The sequence below is a fragment of the Elephas maximus genome, chromosome 9 (assembly GCF_024166365.1).
Source record: "Elephas maximus indicus isolate mEleMax1 chromosome 9, mEleMax1 primary haplotype, whole genome shotgun sequence".
NCBI lineage: Eukaryota > Metazoa > Chordata > Mammalia > Proboscidea > Elephantidae > Elephas > Elephas maximus.
In genome coordinates this window covers 60244897-60265120 of record NC_064827.1, presented here as the reverse complement: position 1 = coordinate 60265120, position 20224 = coordinate 60244897, and the positions used below count along the sequence as shown (strand labels likewise).

Genomic DNA, 20224 nt, shown 5'->3' with positions numbered 1-20224 from the left:
TGAGGTAGGCCATTACTCTTGAAATTGTTCCCCTCTGCCTTGCCTTAAGCACAGTGAAGTAAAACCAAGACAACCACACCCATTGCCGTCTAGTCGATTCCGACTCCTAGTGACCCTACAGGACAGAGTAGAACTGCCGCATCCAGTTTCCAAGGAGCACCTGGTAGATTCAAACTGCCAACCTTTTGGTTAGCAGCCAAAGCTCTTAACCCCTACGCCACCAGGGTTTCCTAGCGAAGTATAGGACCCTTTAAATTTTTTACCAATTTATCTCTTATTTCAAATTCTTTTTCAAGTGAGATAGGGTCTAAAATGAATAAATTAAAGGGAAATGCTCATTTTATTTTCAACTTAAAGCAGAAAGAAGGCTGACCTTGAAGTTTGAGAACTCATCAAGAAATGCTGATGGGTTACTTCAGAATTTTCCCAAAACTGTAAGAAGACAGCCTAATGGTGGAAAAGTCACTCTGTGGCTAGTGTGACAGGCCTAGCAGGGAATGTGACTCCCTATCTCTAGGTTGGGAGAACCAATAAATAGTTCACCCTAAATATCCATATTTCTTATAGGTTTATTCTTGGGTATACCCTGAAGGAAGGAAGGGAGGAAGAAAGGAGGGAGGGAGAAAGGGAAGAAGGAAGGGAAGGGGGGGGAGGGAAGGGAAGGGAAGAAGAAAAATGAAGGAAACATATTAGGTGGCCTTGTACTTTATATTCTACCTGCAGTGTCTCAATCCTTGCAACAGTGTTGAAAATAGTATCCTTTTTGACAGATAAGTAAATTGAGGCTCAGCAAAACTGAATAAGTTGTCCAAGATCACACAGCTAGTAAGGTAAAGAAACTGTATATATATATATATACACACACACATTTATACTTTAGATGAAGGTTTATATTACAAACTGTTTTCTCATTAAACAGTGCACATATTGTTTTGTGACATTGGTTAACAACCCCGTGACATGTCAACACTCTACCTTTTCAACCTTGGGTTCCCTGTTACTGGCTTCCCTGTCCCCTCCAGCCATCTAGTCCTTGCCCCTGGGCTGGCGTGCCCCTTTAGTCTTGTTTTGTTTTATGGGCCTGTCTAATCTTTGGCTGAAGGGTGAACCTCGGGAGTGAATTCATTACTGAGCTAAAAGGGTGTCTGGGGGCCATACTCACAGGGTTTCTCCACTCTGTCAGACCAGTAAGTCTGGTCTCTTTTTGTGAGTTAGAACTTTGTTCTACATTTTCCTCCAGCTCTGTCTGGGATCCTCTATTTTGATCCTTGTCAGAGCAGTAGGTGGTGGCAGCCAGGCACCATCTCATTGTACTAGACTCAGTCTGGTGGAGGCCATGGTAGACATGGCCTACTAGTCCTTTGGGCTAATCTTTCCCTCGTATCTTTAGGTTTCTTCGTTCTCCCTTGCTCCCCAAGGAGTGAGATAGTGTTATATCACAGGCTTTTAAGACCCCAGGCACTACTCAACAAAGTAGAATGTAGAACATTTTCTTTATAAACTATGTTATGCCAGTTGAGCTAGATGTTCCCTGAGAACATCGTCCCCACAGCCCTCAGCCCAGCAATTTGGTTCCTCAGGGAGTTTGGATATGTGTATGGAATTTCCATGATCTTGCCTTGTACAAGTTGTCCTGGCTTCACCAGTACTGTGTACTGTCTTACCCTTCACCAAAGTCACCACTTATTTATTGTCTGTTTAGTGTTTTTCTCTCTCCACCCCTCCCCTCCCTCATAACCATCAAAGGGTAAAGAAACAATATTTGACCTCAACATTATCTACCTCCTTAGAAGCTATTGGTGACACTTCATTTCACCTATTTAGGACATGTTATCAGGAGGGACCAATCCATGGAGAAGGACATCATGCTTGGTAAAGTAGAGCTTCAGCAAAAAAGAGGAAGAACCTCAACCAGATGGACTGACACGGTGGCTGCAACAGTGGGCTAAAGCATAACAATGAGTGTGAGGATGGCACAGGACCAGGCATTGTTTCATTCTGTTGTGCTTAAGGTTGCTATGAGTTGGAACGGACTCCACAGCACCTAACAACGACTCTCTATCTCTGTGTTCTTTTATAAAATATGAATACATACTCTTCATTAGCTTGACCCCCCCCCCGCATATTTAATTTACAATTTAATGAGAAAAGAAGTGCCATCCAGGTATATGATACGTAGCTCCATTTATACAGGTCAAATTTCTGTCCATGTTGTTAGGTGCTGTCAAGTTGGTTCCAACTCAGCGACCCTATGTACTACAGAAAGAAACACTGCCCAGTTTTACACCATCCTCAGAATCACTGCTATGTTTCAGCCCATTGTGGCAGCCCACCGTGTTAATCCATCACGTAGAGGGTCTTCCTCTTTTTCACTGACCCTCTGCTTTACCAAGCATGACCACCCTTTGCCAAGCATGGTCCCTTCTGATAACGTTTCCAAAGTGCATAAAACAAAATCTCACCATTCTTGCTTCTAAGAAACATTCTGCCTGTATTTCTTCCGAGAGATATTTGTTTGTTCTTCTGGAGGTCCATAGTATATTCAGGATTCTTTGCCAGCATCATAGTTCAAATGTGTCTGTCCTTCTTTGGTCTTCCCTATTCATTGTCTAGCTTTCGTATGCATATGTGGTGATTGAAAATACCCTGACTTGGGTCCAACGCAAACCCAAACTCATTGCTGTCAGGTGGATTTCCACTTAATCAAAATGACATCTTCGCTTTTTAATACTTTAAAGGCGTCTTTTGTAGCAGATTTGCCCAATGCAATACGTTGTTTGATTTCTTGACTGCTGCTTCCATGGGTGCTGATTGTGGATCCAAGTAAAATGAAATCCTTGACAACTTCAATATTTCCCCCCCTTATCATGATATTGCTTATTGGTTCAGTTTTGAGGATATTTGTTTTCTTTATGTTGAGGTGCGATCCATACTGACCATTGTTAGTCTTTCATCTTTATCAGTAAGTGCTTCAAATCCTCTTCGTTTTCAGCAAGTAAGGTTGTGTCATCAGCATATCACAGGATGTGAATGGGTCTTCCCCCAATCCTGATGCTGCATTCTTCTTTATATAGTCCAGCTTCTTGGATTATTTACTCAGCATACAGATTGAATATGGTGAAGGGATATAACCCTGATGCACACCTTTTCTGATTTTAAACCATGAAGTATCCCCTTGTTCTTTTTGAACTGTTGCCTCTTGGTCTATGTACAGGTTCTGCATGAGCACAATTAAGTGTTCTGGAATTCCCGTTCTTCGTAAAGTTATCCATAATTCATTATAACCCATAGAGTTGAATGGCTTTGCATAGTCAAGAAAACACAGGTAAACACATTTCTGGTATTCTCTGCTTTCAGCCAAGATCCATTTGACATCAACAACAATATCCTTCATTCCACACTCTCATTTGAATCTGGCTTGGGTTTCAGGCAGTTCCCTCTCGATGTACTACTGCAACCATTTTTAAATATCTTCAGTAAAATTGTTCTTGCTTGTGACATTAATATTCAGTAATTTCTATATTTTGTTGAATAACTTTCTTTGGAATGGAAATATGGATCTCTGCCAGTTGGTTGGCCAGGTAGCTATCTTCCAAATTTCTTGATATAGTTGAGTGAGTGCTTCCGGCATTACATTGTTTGTTGAAACATCCCAACTGGCACTCCGTCATGGAGCCATGTTTTTCACCAATGCCTTCAGTGCAGCTTGGACTTCTTCTTTCAGTACTATCAGTTCTTAATTATATGCTACCTCTTGAAATGGTTGAAAGTTGACCATTTGTTTTTCTTACACTGACTCTGTGTATTCCTTCTTTTTTTTTTTCTTCAGAGTTTTCAATGGCTGATTTTCATTTTATTTTATTTTTTAAATTTTACTGTGCTTTAGGTGAAAGTTTATAGTACAAATTAGCTTCTCATTCAAAAATTTATAAACAAATTGTTTTGTGACATTTGTTGCAGTCCCCACACTGTGTCGGCACTCTCCCTTTTCCACCCCAGGTTTCCTGTGTCCATTCTTCCAGTTTTCCTGTCCCTTCCTGCCTTTTTGTCTTGCCTTTGGTGAGGAGTTGCCCGTTTGGTCTCGTATACTTGATTGAACTAAGAAGCACGTTCCTTATCTCTGTTATTGTCTCCTGTCTAATCTTTGGCTGAAAAGTGGACTTTGGGAGTGGCTTCAGTTCTGAGTTAGGGTGCCTGCAGGCCATATTCTCGGGGTTCCTCCAGCTTCTGTCGGTAAGTCTGTTTGTTTTTGTGTGTGTGTGAATATGAATTTTGTTCTACATTTTTCTCCTGCTCTGTACAGGACCTTCTGTTGTGATCCCTGTGAGAGTGGTCAGTGGTGGTAGCTGGGTACCATCTAGTTATTCAGGGCACAGGCTAGTGGAGGCTGTGGTTCATGTAGTCCTTTAGTCCTTTGGACTAATATTTTCCTTGTATCTTGGATTTTATTCATTCCTCTTTTCTCCTGACGGAACCAATAGATTTATCTTCAATAGCTACTCACAAGCTTTCAAGACCCCAGACGCTACTCACCAAATCAGGGTGTGAAACATTTTCTTTGTGAACCATGTTATGCCAATTGACCTAGATGCCCCCTAAGACCATGGTCCCCAACCCTCAGCCCTAGTAACTCAGTACCTCAAGGTGTTTGGATGTGTCTAGGAAGCTTCTATGGCTTTGCCTTGGTCAAGTTGTGTTGACTTCTCCTATACTGTGTGTTGTCTTTCCCTTCACCAAAGTTAACACTTGTCTACTATCTAGTTAGTGATTTCCCCTTCCCAGCCCTTCCCTTCCTGGAAACCATCAAAGATTTTTTTTTTTTCTGTGTGTAAACCTTTCCTTGAGTTTTTTAAGTAGTGGTCTCATACAATATTTGTCCTTTTCTGACTGACTTATTTCACTCCAGATTCATCTATGTTGTGAGATGTTTCACAGATTCATCGTTGCTCTTTATCATTGGATAGTATTCAATTATGTGTACGTTCTATAATTCATTTATCCATTCATCTGTTGATGGGCACTTAAGTTGTTTTCATCTTTTTGCTGTTGTGAATAACGCCGCAGTGAACATGGGTGTGCAAATGTCTATTAATGTGACAGCTCTTATTTCTGTAGGATATATTCCTAGGAATGGGATTGTTGGATCATAGAATATTTCAGATTCGAGCTTTTTAAGGAGGCCTCATATCATTTTCCATAGTGGTTGTACCATTTTACATTCCCACCAGCAGTGCATAAACGTTCCAGTCTCCCCGCAACTTTTCCAACATTTGTTATTTTCTGTTTTTTTTAGTTAGTACCATTAATATCAGGTTGAGATGATATCTCGTTGTGGTTTTAATTTGCATTTCTCTGATGGTTAATTATCATGAGCCTTTCATCATGTGTCTGTTGCCACCTGAATATCTTCTTTGGTCAAGTGACCGTTACATCCTTTACCCATTTTTTTTTTTTTTAATTTTTATTGTGCTGTAAGTGAAAGTTTACAAATCAAGCCAGTCATACAAAAATTTATATACACCTTGCTATATACTCCTAATTGCTCTCCTAATTGCTCTCCCCCTAGTGAGACAGCACACTCCTTCCCTCCACTCTCTCTTTTTGTGTCCACTCCACCTGCTTCTGACCCCCTCTACCGTCTCATCTCCCCTCCAGACAGGAGATGCCAACATAGTCTCAAGTGTTTACTTAATCCAAGAAGCTCATTCTTCACCAGCGTCTTATTCTATCCCATCGTCCAGCCCAATCCCTGTCTGAAGAGTTGCCTTTGGGAATGGTTCCTGTCTTGGGCTAACAGAAGGTCTGGGGGCCATGACCACTGGGGTCCTTCTAGTCTCTCAGTCAGACCATTAAGTCTGGTCTTTTTATGGGAATTTGGGACCTGCATCCCACTGCTCTCCTGCTCCCTCAGGGGTTCTCTGTTGTGTTCCCTGTCAGAGCAGTCATCGGTTGTAGCTGGGTACCATCTATTTCTTCTGGTCTCAGGCTGATGTAGTCTCTGCTTTTTGTGGCCCTTCTGTCTCTTGGGCTCATAATCACCTTGTGTTCTTGGTGTTCTTTGTTCTCCTTTGCTCCAGGTGAGTTTAGACCAATTAATGCATCTTAGATGGCTGTTGGCTAGCATTTAAGACACCAGACGCCACTCTCCAAAGTGGGATGCAGAATGTTTTCTTAATAGATTTTATTGTGCCAATTGACTTAGATGTTCCCTGAAACCATGGTCCCCAAACCCCCGCCCCTGCTACGCTGGCCTTTAAAGCATTCAGTTTATTCAGGAAACTTCTTTGCTTTTGGTTTAGTCCAGTTGTGCTGACCTCTCCTGTATTGTGTGTTGTCTTTCCCTTCTCCTAAAATAGTTCTTATCTACTATCTAATTAATGAATACCCTTCTCCTCCTTTCCTCCCTCCCTCCCCCCTCTCATAACCATCAAAGAATATTTTCTTGTCTGTTTAAGCTATTTCTCGAGTTCTTATAATAGTGGTCTTATACAATATTTGTCCTTTTGCAGCTGACTAATTTCAGTCAGCATAATGCCTTCCAGATTCCTCCATGTTATGAAATGTTTCACGGATTCATCACTGTTCTTTATTGATGCGTAGTATTCTATTTGTGAATATACCATAATTTATCCATTCATCTGTTGCTGGGCACCTTGGTTGCTTTCATCTTTTTGCTATTGTAAACAGTGCTGCAGTGAACATGGGTGTGCATATATCTGTTCATGTAAAGGCTCTTATTTCTCTAGGGTATATTCCAAGGACTGGTATTGCTAGATCGTATGGTAGTTCTACTTCTAGCTTTTTAAGGAAGCGCCAAATCAATTTCCAAAGTGGTTGTACTAGTTTACGTTCCCACCAGCAGTGTATAAGTGTTCCAGTCTCTCCACAACCTCTCCAACATTTATTATTTTGTGTTTTTTGGATTAATGCCAGCCTTGTTGGAGTGAGATGGAATCTCATTGTAGTTTTGATCTGCATTTCTCTAATGGCTAATAACCACGAGCATTTCTTCATGTATCTGTTAGCTACCCGAATGTCTTCTTCAGTGAAGTGTCTGTTCATATCTTTTGCCCATTTTTTAATTGGATTTTTTGTCTTTTTGTAGTTGAGTTTTTGAAATATCATGTAGATTTTAGAGATCAGGCACTGATTGGAAATGTCATAGCTAAAAACTTTTTCCCAGTCTGTAGGTAATCTTTTTACTCTTTTGGTGAAGTCTTTGGATGAGCATAGGTGTTTCATTTTTAGGAGCTCCCAGTTACCTAGTTTTTCTTCTGCATTGTTAGTAATGTTTTGTATACTGTTTATGCCATGTATTAGGGCTCCTAATGTTGTCCCTATTTTTTCTTCCATGATCTTTATTGTTTTAGATTTTATATTTAGGTCTTTGATCCATTTTGAATTCATTTTTGTGCATGGAGTGAGGTATGGGTCTTGTTTCATTTTTATTGCTGATGGATATCCAGTTATGCCAGCACCATTTGTTAAAAAGACTGTCTTTTCCCCATTTAACTGATTTGGGGCCTTTGTCAAATATCAACTTTGTGGATGGATTTATGTCTGGATTCTCAATTCTGTTCCATTGGTCTATATATCTGTTGTTGTACTTGTACCAGGCAGTTTTGACTACTGTGATGGTACAATCGGTTCTAAAATCAGGTATAGTGAGGCCTCCCATTTTGTTTTTCTTTTTCAGTAATGCTTTACTTATCTGGGGCCTCTTTCCCTTCCATATGAAGTTGGTGATTTGTTTCTCCTTCTCATTAAAGAAAGTCCTTGGGATTTGGATAGGAATTGCATTAAATGTATAGATCGCTTTTGGTAGAATAGACATTTTTATAATGTTAAGTCTTCCTATCCGTGACCAAGGTATGTTTTTCCACTTATGTAGCACTCTTTTGGTTTCTTGCAGAAGTGTACTGTAGTTTTCTTTGTATAAGTGTTTTACATCTCTGGTAAGATTTATTCCTAAGTATTTTATCTTTTGGGGGGCTACTGTAAATGGTATTGATTTGGTGATTTCCTCTTCGATGTTCTTTTTGTTGGTGTAGAGGAATCCAACTGATTTTTGTATGTTTATCCTGTATCCTGGTACTCTGCTGAACTCTTCTATTAGTTTCAGTAGTTTCCTTGAGGATTCTTTAGGTCTTTCTGTATATAAGATCATGTCATCTGCAAATAGAGATACTTTTACTTTTTTCTTGCCAATCTAGATGCCCTTTATTTCTTTATCTAGCCTAATTGCTCTGGCTAGGACCTCCAGCACAATGTTGAATAAGAGTGGTGATAAAGGGCATCCTTGTCTGGTTCCCGATCTTAAGGAGAATGCTTTCAGACTCTCTCTATTTAGGATGATGTTGGCTGTTGGCTTTGTATAAATGCCCTTTATTATGTTGAGGCATTTTCCTTCTATTCCTATTTTGCTGAGAGTTTTTATCATGAATGGGTGTACAACTTTGTCAAATGCCTCTTCTGTATCAATTTATAAGATCATGTGATTCTTGTCTTTTGTTTTATTTATATGATGGATTATATTAATTGTTTTTCTATTATTGAACCATCTGTGCATACCTGGTATAAATCCCACTTGGTCGTGGTGAATTATTTTTTTGATATGTTGTTGAATTCTATTGGCTAGAATTTTGTTGAGGATTTTTGCATCTAAGTTCATGAGGGATATAGGTCTGTAATTTTCTCTTTTTGTGGTGTCTTTACCTGGTTTTCGTATCAGGGATATGCTGGCTTCATAGAATGAGTTTGAGAGTATTCCGTCCTTTTCTATGTTCTGAAATACCTTTAGTAGTGGTGGTGTTAACTCTTCTCTGAAAGCTTGGTAGAACTCTGCAGTGAAGCTGTCCAGGCCAGATCCTTTTCCCATTTTTTAATTGGATTATTTGTCTTTTTGTTGTTGAGGTGTTGAAGTATTCTACAGATGTTAGAAATTAGACCCTTGTCGGATATGTTATAGCCAAAAATTTTTCCCCAGTGTAGGTTCCCTCTTTACTGTTTGATGAAGCCTTTTGATGAGCGTGTTTAATTTTTCAGAGCTCCCAGGTATCTAGTTTATCTTCTGGTGTTTGTACATTGTTAGTTATGGTTTGTACTGAATTTATGCCATGTATTAGGGCCCCCTAGCATTGTCCCTCCTTTTTCTTCCATGATCTTTATCATTTTAGGTTTTTGATCCATTTTGAGTTAGTTTTTGTATGTGGTGTGAGATGTGGGCCCTGTTTTTTTTTTTAAATGGATACCCAGTTTTGCCAGCACCGTTTGTTAAAAAGATTTTTTCCCCATTTAATGCACTTTGGTCCTTTGTGAAAGATCAGCTGACCATAGGCAGATGGATTTACATCTGGGATCTTGATTCCATTCCATTGGTCTATCATTGTACCAGTATCAGGCTGTCTTAACTACTGTGGCTGCATAGTTTTGACTACTGTGGCTGGATAGTAGGTTCTGAGATTGGATAGATAGTTTGAGGCCTTCTACTTTCTTGCTTGAATGTTTTGCTTATCCAGGGCCTCTTTCCTTTCCGTATAAAGTTGGTGACTAGTTTTTCCAGTGACCTTGAAGACTAAGGTCACCCGACCCAAGCCATGGTATTTGCAATCACATCATATGCATGCGAAAGCTGGACAATGAATAAGGAAGACCGAAGAAGAATTGACACCTTAGAATTGTGGTGTTGGTGAAGAATATTGAATACACCATGGACTACCAAAAGAACGAACAAATCTGTCTTGGAAGAAGTACAAACAGAATGCTGTATAGAAACAAGGGTGGCAAGACTGCGTCTTACATGATTTGAACATGTTGTCAGGAGGGATCAGTCCCTGAAGAAGGACATCATGCCTGGTAAATTACAGGTTCGGTGGAAAAGAGGAAGACCTTCAACAAGATGGATTCACACAGTGGCTGCAACAGTGGGATTAAGTATAACAACGATTGTGAGCATGCCGCAGGACCGGGCAGTGTTTTGTTCTGTGGTACATAGGGTTGCTATGAGTTGGAACTGACTTGATGGCAACTAACAACAACTACAGCTTTTCCATCTCCTTAAAGAATACTGATGGTATTTGGACAGAGATTGCATTATATCTTTAGATCAAATTGGGTAAAAAAAATCAAATTGGGTAGAATGGACATTTTCTCAATGTTGAGTCTTCCTGTCCATGAGCATGGTATGTTTTTCCATTTGTGTAGGTCTCTTTTGGTTTCTTGCAATCATGTTTTGTAGTTTTCTTTGTATAGGTCTTTTATACCTCTGGTTAGATTTATTCCTAAATATTTTATCTTTTTAGGGGCTATTATAAATGTTATTGTTTTTCCGGTTTCCTTTTTGAAGTTCTCTTTGTTAGTGTATAGGAATCCAATTGATTTTTTATGTTGACTTTGTATCCTGCTAGTCTGCTGAATCTATTAATTGCAATAGTTTTCTTCTGGAATCTTTGGCATTCTCTGTGTATAGGATCATGTCATCTGCAAAGTGGGATAGTTTTCTTCTTCCTTTCCAGTTTGGATGCCCTTTATTTCTTTTTCTTGCCTTATTACTCAAGCTAGGGTTTCTAGTGCAATGTTAAATAGGAACAGCGATAAAGGGCATCCTTGTCTTTTTCCCAGTCTCAGGGGAAATGGTTTCAGCCTCTCTCCATTGAGAATGATGTTGGCTGTTGGTTTTGTATAGATGTCCTTTGTTATGTTGAAGAATTTTTCTCCGATCCCTATTTTATTGAGAGTTTTTATTAGGAATGGGTGTTAGTCTTTATCAAATACCTTTTCTGTGTTTGATTTTTTGTTCGATTCATTGTTGTCTCCTTGGTACCTAGAATAGTATCTGACATATAGTGGACCGTCATATATAAAATGAATGATTAAAAAAAGTAGGCCAAGCAATTCAGCTCCTTACAGTTACCAAGAGTCAATTTTTTATGACAGGTTATGTAACTAGTTAAACATTACATTATCCAATAAAAAATGAGTACAAAAGAAAACATTGTTTCTGTGAAAAGTAAGGTGAATGCTTTGGTAATATTCTGTGAAGGCAAGTTGCAAAAAGAAATTGCTTTAAAATTGCTGGTGAAAACAACTCTCAAAATTTGGGAAAAAACATACAAAATATCCAAGGTTTTTGCATTGAAATTGCTTTGTAGCAATTTTCAATTCTGACTCAACTTCAGAGGAGCCAAACCAGAAGTAGTATGTGATACCCTACGAGTGTGATTTTACTCTGAAGATGACATAGAACTCCAGTCAGTGGGCTCATATTCAAATAAAAAGGCTTGGCTCTATATCAAAGGATTGTCAAATAAATACTAATTTATATTTCAAGGTCAAATAAAATGTTTAAGGTATCATTTTTACAAGTTTCTGTTTTAAACATTTTTAAAACTAATTGACTGTAGCCCCAATGTGGTTTATTATAGGGCATCTGTGTGTATGTGTACATTTTTTTTGCTGTCGTTAATGTTGTTTTTAAAGCATAATTGGTAGCATATTATATATATTTTGTTCTACATTTTGTTCTTTTTACTTAACAATATATCTTAGAGATCATTCCATAACAGTAAAGTCAGGCAGAATATCTTAATAAACTTTTAAAAGCTGTACAAAAACCAAAAAACAAAACCCATTGCCATAGAGTTGATTCTGACTCATAGTGACCCTATAGGACAGAGTAGAAATGCCCCATAGAGTTTCCAAGCAGCACCTGGTGGATTCGAACTGCTCATCTTTTGGTTAGCAGCCATAGCTCTTAACCACTATGCCACAAGGGTTCCCAAACACCCAGTGCCATCGAGTCGAAAAGCTGTATAGAATTCCACTTTACGGATGCACTGTAATTTATTTCTGTGTTTATGGCTATCTAGGTTATTTCCATTAAAAAAAAATGCTGTAAAGAATCCCATGCACATGTATAGTTATATGGTGTGTATGTATCTATAGAGTAAATTCCTATAAGTGACATTGTTGCAGTTTTTTTATGGCTTTAGAGCTCCTTTACTATTGATTAGGATTTATGTACGAGTCAGAATTTGACTTGTGATGCTTAGACTTTGTTTTGTCAACTTTCTTCAACTCATTTTTTTACTCTGAGCTTGTAAAGTAATTGAAATCCATGTAGAAGAAATACCTTTGTGATAGTGAATCTGGAACTCATTAGCCTAACCACTCATTTCCCAATTGAATAATTGTTTTTATAACACTGTTCTTGATAATGGGAGGTATCTTAGGTACACAGCTATGAACAGACTGTACCTCCCTTCTCCACTGCCAAGAATCTGTGCTTTGTAAATATCAGTCCAGGACATTTGGCAACCACAGGAGACATAACCAATCTGAAAAAGAATGACCACGTTTACAACTTGGGCTTTTTCTTTTCATGTCTTTCTGCTGTTAAACAAACAAATAAATAAAATATGCACACGCACACACATACAGAAATGTTTTTAGGTTGCAAAATATTTCATAATTCTTTTTTTTAATTTGGTTTGGATTAAGTTTTTAATATTTTTCTCAATTTGATAGTAAGGAAATGAGTGATAAATGAAATTTCCATTACATTTTTCTGTCCTTGAAGCTTGTCCCCTGAGTAATACATATCTTGTTGATCCATGCCAGAGGTTCATGAACTGCAAAGAACAAAATCCACAGGATTCTGTCATCAGCTATATTCCGTGAGCATTTTTTAGCCAGATTTCAGCACTCATTTAGAATTCTATCATTAGGGGAGAATTTTAATTCACAGCTGAAAAATTAAATATGTTGCAAAACCAATTATAAACTTCCTGTTTGTGTTGAACTTTTGCTAGAGAGAGATTCTGGGGAGAATTTCATTTATCCTTTTAAGGGATAAATATTATTCAAATCTCCTTGGTAACAACTGGATCGTAGTCATGCAGTACATTTAGTGTCACCCACTGAATTAGATGGTGTTGGTCTGGAGTTAACAACATTGATTTTCTGCAATGTTTAAGATTTATGACTTTTAAGATAAGGGTAAACTAATTTGCTTTTTAAAAATTTGCAATCTCTTATTAAGTTTAGGAAACAAAACAAATGTAACCATTTTGAGAATGATGAATTATTTTCAATTTGAAGAATAATAACTGGCACCTTCTTCTTTGATTGCATAGCGTACCGCAAGTGAAAGAAAATAAATCTCAGGGCCTTTTTAAGACAGTAAAATGCAGAGACTGTGTGCACAGACATGTATGTGTGTTTAATGTATCTCACCTTTGAAAATGGGCAGGGTTTACAGGAAAATCTTATGGTAAGCTTTTGGAGTGCGTTGTTTCTTGGTTATTGCTGAGTAATTACGCTCTGGTGAGCCAGTCTTAATTCCAGCTACTTCACCCCAGACAGAAAAAGCTGGGTATAAATCAGAAGTCATGTTTAGGGAGGAAGGGGAGAGGCAGTGACCCTTCTTACCATGGTTCAGACTGCACTGGTTTTGTTGAAAGCAAATTAAAGCATTTCCTATTTTGTATGCTTGCCTTGTATAGAGATCAAGGAGGTCATAATACTACTCTGGGAGAACATTAGCTACTTTGGGAAGTAGGAAGTGTGCGTGTGTTTGTAAGGGTAACTCAGTGCACCTTGAGATTAGTTTGCTAGCTATCACTTTATTTCTCAAAATTTGAAGCTAACTGGATGGTCACACTGCTTGCTCAGTGTATAATTTGAACGTTATGGCGACTTCATTTTTCTCCGTTCACAAATGAGAACTTTCAGAGAAGCACACCTCTCCTCATGTGATTGCCTGCTATTGTGTTTTGCCTACTCATTAAATGAGAGTCACTGGATGTTTTAGATACAGGAAAAAGCTGGCTTTGGAGACAATTCATTATGCTGTCTTCCCAAATGTATGGAGACCTCTATTCAGGGAAATATCCTGCATAACAGGCAAACATTCCCAGAAAGGGTGGTGCCTCCCAGTTTTTTCGGATGTAGCACAGTATCTCACATGGAAACAGATAGTACAGGAAACACAAAAGCTTCAAAGAAATTCTAAGTAATATCCTCACTCATTCAAGAGAATATTGTATCAACTAGAGTAAGACACATTGCTATATAGAAGCATTAATCCAAGAAAAAGAAAGTGTTCCTGAAAATTTAAAAAAATGGATTACCTGCCCTCTTTTACACATCACTAAGAAAAAACAAACTACTCCTAGCAAAATGGGCATAGCTAATAATATGGATGGATATTGATTATGCTGATAATTTCAAGTGTATTTTATATTTAAAAAAAATGTTAAGACATTATATGCCAGGGTGTAAGATATATCCTCTCTCCTTACCCCTGATAGCTAAAGCATGGATGTTTGAGACTTAAGCACAGCCAATCAAATGCCCTGCATAGAGCTTTGAATCTAGAGGGAGTAACTTAAAGGTGTGTGGGGACAATTTGTCATTTTTTTCTAACAGCTACTGCAGATTCTAGGGTGTGATGGTGCAACAGTTGAGTGTCCAGAAACAGTGGAGTCCTGCTTATAGAAATAAGTGGCAGTATCAACCTATTGGACCATTCCTGTAGCAGAAACTTATCTGTGCCATGCCTCCCTTAGTTCCTGACCCAAACAGGTTCTCCTGGACTCAGTGGATAATCCATGGATAATCTGGCACCTGTTAGTAACAATAGGATACTTTATGCTATAGTAACAAATACATCACGTACATTAGTGACTCAACACATATAAGTTTATCTCTCAATCACACAAAATTTGTTGCAGATCCAGAGGCCCTCCAGGGCAGCTCCCTTCCACGTGGTGGCTCAGGGATCTAGGCTGAATAAAGGCCTATAACTAGAGATGAACAAAAATCGGATTGGATTCTGGGATACTCAGATGCCTTCCCAGAAGGATAAAACAATTTAGTGGCACTACAAAAAGTTTATGAACACTTATTTTCTTATTTCATCTCTATCACAAGCCTCTGAGATAGGTAGAACTGTTACTGAAATCCTCATTTGAGAAATGAGAAGAGTGAGGCTAAGGAGAGGTTAACCTGGGCACAGTGCTGGTAAAGAATTGATTTACCTTGACTTGTTTGGAATCTGTGGGGTGTCTGATTTTTGTAAAAAAAAAAAAAAAAAACACACACACACACACACAAATTTGCCAGACAGACTGCAAGAGCTTTCTGTTTTTTTCATCAAAAATCTTGGGCTCTCTCCCCAGAGGTCTTCTCTGTCAAGAACTTTTTTCCCTTTAACTTTGCTTCTTAACGTTCCATATATAAGCAGAGTTCAACAGTTAGGAAAAACTCACTCCAGAAAAAAAAAAAAGACTCTGATTGTAAGACCAGATGGTAAGCATTATTCAGCTGATGAGGTTGTGTAGATGTGAGGGAAGGTGTGGTAATATGATCTTGTTCTGCAGCTGTGACCTGTTGTTCCCAAACAGGCCTTCTTCGTCCCTCTGCCTTTTGCGTCTACATTCCAGCACTCTCCCTCCCCTTTGTAGGCTTCGGGGCCCTTGCAGATAGATTTGTCAGATGTATAAGAAAAAAATGAAGCTTGCTCTAGGAAGAGCAACTTCTGCTATTTATTCCATCCCATACATACTTATCCTCCCCACCATGTTACTTTTAATCTTGGCAAATCATGTAGAATTTAACCACTCTTGTTCCGCACACTGAGAGACAATTTCCCAGGACTCAAATTGTCATGAACTTATCTTGATGTCTTTAAAGCATCGTCATCTGATGCTTGCAGGTGCTTCAAACTAAAATATATAAAATTGAGATCACTATTTCTACTCTTCCACTTCCCCTCACAAAACACCAACCAGCACTTTCTCCCATGTTTCCTCCTTCAGTGAAAGTTAACATTGTTCTTCCTTCCCCCAAGTTGAAAATCTGGGAGTCACCCTAAACTCCTTCCTCTTTCTCATCTGTCTCATGCAGTCCATCTCCTAAATACTTTTCTCATCTTTCCACACCTCTCTTCCCCTGTTGTCACCGTCCTGACTCAGGCTTTCATTATTTCTCCGCTGGAACTTGGAAATAACTGATATTTTTGCCTTTATCTTTACCCAGATCATATTCTTCTCCCACTCTGTCACTAGTGTTCTTTGTTAAATGAAAATTTGGCCAATGAGGTCAATGAAATAAAAATCTCACAGGCAAAGAAGTGAACATGGATCATTATTTTCTGAAAGCTTAGCAGGCTGTTGTAGTGTGTAGCTAGGCTTGAGAACCGGTGCTGGACTAGAAAATTTCAAATGCCCTAGCCAGATATAGTCTTTGTGATCTTGGACACCTTATCACCTGTCACTTCTGCTTCTGACTTTGCAGTAAATAATAAACTACTTGTTGTTAGTTGCCATGTAGTTGATTCTGACTCATGGTGACACCATGTGTGCATAGTAGAGCTTCTCTATAAGGTTTTCAAGCCTGTGACCTTTTGGAAATAGGTCATCAGTCCTGTCCTCTGAGGTGCCTCTGGGTGGGTTTGAACTGCCATCCTTTTGGTTAATAGTCCAGTGTGTAATCATTTGCACCACCCAGGGACCCCCAAGCTACTTGTACTTCGCCTTACTTTCATTCTGTTGCATATAATTTCTAGGTTTTAGGCCTTATTCTGTGGGAATTCTGCCATCAGAAATGTGCTGGAAATATTCAAACTACCTAAAATACTGGCCCTACTGAGTACCATATAATTTTCTTCCCCATCTTGATAGCTTCCGAGATCCAAGAAACCCCTGCTAGGTTTGAGTTGACGCCATGATACCCTCCAAAATGGTTTGGAGCTTCCGTGCTTCTCCGTTTCCCTTTCCCTTTGCCTTCTTGTTTCCTTCCTGTTACCCAACTTCGAGTCCTGTGAAGCTCTTATAACTAGACTGGTATCATCTCAGAGCTTTTTGTAATGCCAGGTATCCACTGTTCAGGACACACTTCCACGTTCTGCCCTGGGGGACATTTGCCCTGTTACTGTGCAACACTAGCCCTCAAGCGTCAATGCAACCCACAGCCGGTATAGGTATTGGTATTCAGGTAGATGCGCAACTTACGATGGGCTTTTACATATTATATCTCAGTTTGATGCAGGGCTTTAGTTCCATTTTGAACCCTTGCTGAGAATTTGCATTTCTAACAAGTTTCCTGCTGAGAATTTGCATTTCCATCCCAGATATACTGAATCAGAATCTACATTTCAATAAGATCCCCAGGTGATTCTTACGTATAACTTCCTGGGAATTTGTTAGAAATGCAAATTCTCAGCAGGGAGCTTGTTAGAAATGCAGATTCTCAACAGGGGTTCGAACCTGAAGATACCGGTTCAAAGCCCTGGTTTGATCCTCATCATACTGTATGAAGTAGGCAGGAAGCAGTTACCTCTCTAGTTTATAGGTGCTCAGATGGAGGTTCCTTTCATTCTTACTAACCCTTTTACATATGTGTACTTGACTCTCTACTGATTGTGTGCTGATAGGGTCTCCGATGCACATCTCAAATCCTACCATCTGTTTGAGTTAGGACTGACTAATTATTATTAAAGGAACTTGAGTATTGCACATTGTTTTGTTTGTTTTGTTTTTAGAAGCATGGGGAAAATTCATAATTTGAGCAAACTTGATTTCAGAATATTTAGTCAATGTTGATTACAAGCCTAATCACCTTGGAATTTTCCAGAGCCCATTTTCCTTTTTGTTAGTGCATTTTCATCTTTGGTCAGTTTGATCCTTGACACCTCTGTGAAAGAAAAGGGAAGGGAGAAGAGGGTAAAACTCTATATGACTGGTTTTAAATGATGAATTTCTGAGGACTGTACAGGGACTCCCTTAACCATTTGATGGAGTCTTGAAGATCTAAACACAGAGTGTTGGGACAGTGCAGTAGACCTAATCACAGTACTAAAAAACAGTTTCTTTTAGTGAAGAAGGGAGGGGACTCCAGGTTCCTCAGTGAAGTGTTCACAAATATTAACTCATGTGCCAGGCCGTGGAGTTTCCCACTTCCTGTCTCCGATCTAGCAGAGCTTCTTGCAATTTTAGTCTAAAAGGAAGGCCCATAAACTAGTTTCTAAGACCATGATTCATTTTGGAAAGACTGCTGTTTTTGAACTTTAAAATTAGAAGAAACTATAAACAACAAATAAGGCACCCTGGTGGCACAGTGGTTAAGCAGTCAGCTGCTAACTGAAAGGTCAGTGGTTCGAACTCACCAGCCGCTCCATGGGAGGAAGATGTGGCAGTCTGCTCCCGTAAAGATTACAGCCTTGGGAACCCTATGGAGCAATTCTACCCTGCCCTATAGGGTCACTATGAGTTGGAATGGATCTGATGACAGTGGGTTTATAAACAACAAATAACTATTCGAATTCTGTCATTTTTTGACAGACAACTTGAATAATACGTAAGAATAAAGATGCTCGCTTTCTTCTTCCTGGAAGGAGAAAACGATCATTTTATTTAAAATTAATCTATTGAGATGCATCTTGCTGGTATCTAATCAAGCTCTGAATCTGAACTCAATTAGAGCTTTGATAAAAGAAAGGGGAAAAGAAACTTTAAAGAATGCTTTCCCATTCATGAAGGGCCAGTGTGTTTTTAGTTTCCAAGTAAATGGAATAATGGGACCATGCATTTTCCATCCAAGCATTTTCCACCCTGAGAATAATTCCTTTCCTGGCTTCTCAATGAATAATGCATTATTTCTGAAACCCAAGAGGCATTCCTTTGATTTTCCTTTATGTTTAGCTTTCTGAGTGATTTTCAAGCAAGGAAACTCAAGGACTTGGAATGAATGCGTTATTAACATTTTCACTTGAAGTTCAAATAGCTTCTTGGCTATTATCTCCCGATATTTGAAGTATTTTTTTTTCTCTAAGGAAAGTCTAAGGTATTGTATTTATTAGAAAATGAAGCACCTTGGACTGCCTTCAAAGTGAACAGCAGTTTAAAACCAATACACATTTGTGTTGTAGAACAAAGAGCTTTATGGGGTTCTTTTCTCCATTCTTTATTTTCATTTCCCTGCTGAAAAAGTTCAAAAAAGAAAGCTCACATTCAAAACTGGGCTGTTTGGAGACTAAATCTCCTTTGTTTACATTTTGTGAAACTCATTCCTTGAGGTAAGTTCAAATCCAAGACCCCAGTCCCAGCCCGTGTCCACCTAGGCCAACCTCCTTTTAAATACAAAGATTCCAACGGCCTTTTTGGATCATCCTTATTCCCTGCCTGCTCATTGTGTAGACTGATTACATATGTGGTGCCCATTAAAAATTATGTGATATGTAATGGGATATGATGGTGCCCATGAGTCCTGTTGACTCATGTCCTTTTAGCCAAAGAACCCCAGCAATAGTAGGATAGGTTTTAATGCAATTTCATTAGGAGCTCAATATGAGTGATTTCAAAAACTGAATAAAATGGAATTATGAATCTAATCTGTATTTCCATTACTCTTACCGTTAGAACAGTGGGGGGAAGAAAGAGAACAAAGCTGATCTAGATTAGTAAAACATCTAAAGCATAAAATTTGGTTTAAGATTTTTAATTTTGTTAGCTTCAAGAAGTGGAAGTATAATGGAGTATTTTCTGGAACATGGACTCTGGAGCCAGCCTCTAACAGTGAAAGTTCTGGGATTGGTCTCTTGTCTGCCACTTTCTAGTACTGTAGCTTTGAGCAAGTTATTTAACCTTTCTGGGTCTCACATTCTTCATCTGTACAATGAGGATAATAGTTTCTATCTCATATAGCTATAGGAAAGATTACATGAGTTAATATTTGGACAGCGCATAGAAAAACACTATTGTGATTGTTGAATAAAAATAAAAGTAAACATACACGTTATCATTGGGAATTACTATTTCCTGATAGGCCTGTGCTACTGAGCAGATGATAACAATATTGTTGTTGCTAATATATACTGAGTGATTATTTCCTTAGCACTCATTTAATCCTCATAACAAACTTCATCTGTATTATTCAGATGAGAAAACTGAGGTAAGAGAAGTAATTTCCCTAAGTTCACCCAATTTATTAAATGACAAAGCCAGGATTTGAGCCCAGGCAACCTGAATTCAGAAACTGAGCTTTAACTAAACATTAAGGGACATTTGTAATTAATGCTTATCTTTTACCTGAAAAGAGTTGTATGCTATTATAAACCACGTCTTCGTAAGTGGTGAAGTATGTCTCTTGAGTGCAGTTTTTCATGTCTCAGTTGCTTGTCAGACTCTTCATGTTTTACTCAAAATAATCATCGTCAATATCTCAT

The 20224-nt window shown here is 38.6% G+C and overlaps 1 protein-coding gene across 7 annotated transcripts in view; it reads left to right on the top strand.

The window, feature by feature from the left end:
• Nucleotides 1-20224, top strand: part of LPAR1 (lysophosphatidic acid receptor 1) — a 139724-nt gene that overhangs the window by 110021 nt on the left and 9479 nt on the right. The gene's annotated exons all lie outside the window — the stretch shown is intronic.